A 2,500-nucleotide genomic window follows, 5' to 3' on the forward strand; every position below is an offset into this window, starting at 1 on the left:
AGATAGATAGATAGATAGATGATAGATAGATAGATAGATAGATAGATAGATAGATAGATAGATAGATAGATAGATAGATAGATAGATAGATAGATAGATAGATAGATAGATAGATAGATAGATAGATAGATAGATAGATAGATAGATAGATAGGTAGATAGATAGATAGATAGATAGATAGATAGATAGATAGATAGATAGATAGATAGATAGATAGATAGATAGATAGATAGATAGATAGATAGATAGATAGATAGATAGATAGATAGATAGATAGATAGATAGATAGATAGATAGTCCCTTTGGCGCTTGACTTAACAGCAACTTATTCCAATGCACAAGTCCAAAAGTAAAGCCAGATGGTTGTACAGAAGTACAACCCACCAGAGTTGGAGTTGGCAGAGAAATAGGTGTACTTCTCTGCCAGGTATCATCCTTATGCTTTTAATACAGGACAAATTAAAGAATTGGTGACTTTGCTTCCCCTCTCACCCGGTTTCACTGCTGTTGGTAAAAACAACCACCAGTTTTTTTCCTTAATGTATGTGTCAGATTGTGGGACTAACTAAGTGAAGCCTGGTGCTTCCATAGTAGATTTTAGTCACTACTATGTTTTCCAACTAACAAGTTGTAGACAGAGAGGACCTGTCAGTCAAGCTATTTCAGAACACAGGTCTACTCTCTGTTGAAAGAGCACTCAACTCCTGCCTAAAAATAGCCCCAGCACAGTTGCAAGGCGGCGGCAAAGGGGTAGAGCAGGAGGGAGCTCTTGTACCCACAGCTATGGAAGAGGGGCACAGACTGAAGTGGAAGGCAGTGATAAATAGTGAGCATCTGGAAGTAGCCAGTGGGGTGGGGAAAATGGTGCTGCTTCTCAAAGTAATAAAAAAAGGGAAAAATACAGCCACAAAACCCCGTGTAGCATTGCAGTTTAGAAAGCAAATATACTTCTTTTCCAAAAGAGCACACTTGGAAATTTGAGCATATTATATGGGTTCCTCACTATTAATCTTCTCATCGTTCCCATCACCAATCTCTTCCCACTTATGACTGTATGACTGTAACTTTGTTGCTGGCAATCCTTATGATTTATATTGATATATTGACCATCATTTGTGTTGTAAATGTTGTACCTTGATGAGGGTATCTTTTCTTTTATGTACACTGAGAGCATATGCACCAAGACAAATTCCTTGTGTGTCCAATCACACTTGGCCAATAAAAAATTCTATTCTATTCTATTCTATTCTATTCTATTCTATTCTATTCTATTCTATTCTATTCTATTCTATTCTATTCTATTCTATTCTATTCTATTCTATTCTATTCTATTCTATTCTATTCTATTCTATTCTATTCTATTCTATTCTATTCTATTCTATTCTATTCTATTCTATTCTATTCTATTCTATTCTATTCTATTCTATTCTATTCTATTCTATTCTATTCTATTCTATTCTATTCTATTCTATTCTATTCTATTCTATTCTATTCTATTCTATTCTATTCTATTCTATTCTATTCTATTCTATTCTATTCTATTCTATTCTATTCTATTCTATTCTATTCTATTCTATTCTATTCTATTCTATTCTATTCTATTCTATTCTATTCTATTCTATTCTATTCTATTCTATTCTATTCTATTCTATTCTATTCTATTCTATTCTATTCTATTCTATTCTATTCTATTCTATTCTATTCTATTCTATTCTATTCTATTCTATTCTATTCTATTCTATTCTATTCTATTCTATTCTATTCTATTCTATTCTATTCTATTCTATTCTATTCTATTCTATTCTATTCTATTCTATTCTATTCTATTCTATTCTATTCTATTCTATTCTATTCTATTCTATTCTATTCTATTCTATTCTATTCTATTCTATTCTATTCTATTCTATTCTATTCTATTCTATTCTATTCTATTCTATTCTATTCTATTCTATTCTATTCTATTCTATTCTATTCTATTCTATTCTATTCTATTCTATTCTATTCTATTCTATTCTATTCTATTCTATTCTATTCTATTCTATTCTATTCTATTCTATTCTATTCTATTCTATTCTATTCTATTCTATTCTATTCTATTCTATTCTATTCTATTCTATTCTATTCTATTCTATTCTATTCTATTCTATTCTATTCTATTCTATTCTATTCTATTCTATTCTATTCTATTCTATTCTATTCTATTCTATTCTATTCTATTCTATTCTATTCTATTCTATTCTATTCTATTCTATTCTATTCTATTCTATTCTATTCTATTCTATTCTATTCTATTCTATTCTATTCTATTCTATTCTATTCTATTCTATTCTATTCTATTCTATTCTATTCTATTCTATTCTATTCTATTCTATTCTATTCTATTCTATTCTATTCTATTCTATTCTATTCTATTCTATTCTATTCTATTCTATTCTATTCTATTCTATTCTATTCTATTCTATTCTATTCTATTCTATTCTATTCTATTCTATTCTATTCT

The 2,500-nt window shown here is 28.7% G+C and overlaps 1 protein-coding gene across 1 annotated transcript in view; it reads left to right on the forward strand.

The window, feature by feature from the left end:
• Positions 1–2,500, forward strand: part of LOC131194159 (protein FAM133-like) — a gene marked incomplete at its 3' end in the record, with an annotated part of 44,516 nt that overhangs the window by 40,639 nt on the left and 1,377 nt on the right. The gene's annotated exons all lie outside the window — the stretch shown is intronic.

The sequence above is a fragment of the Ahaetulla prasina genome, chromosome 1 (assembly GCF_028640845.1).
Source record: "Ahaetulla prasina isolate Xishuangbanna chromosome 1, ASM2864084v1, whole genome shotgun sequence".
NCBI lineage: Eukaryota > Metazoa > Chordata > Lepidosauria > Squamata > Colubridae > Ahaetulla > Ahaetulla prasina.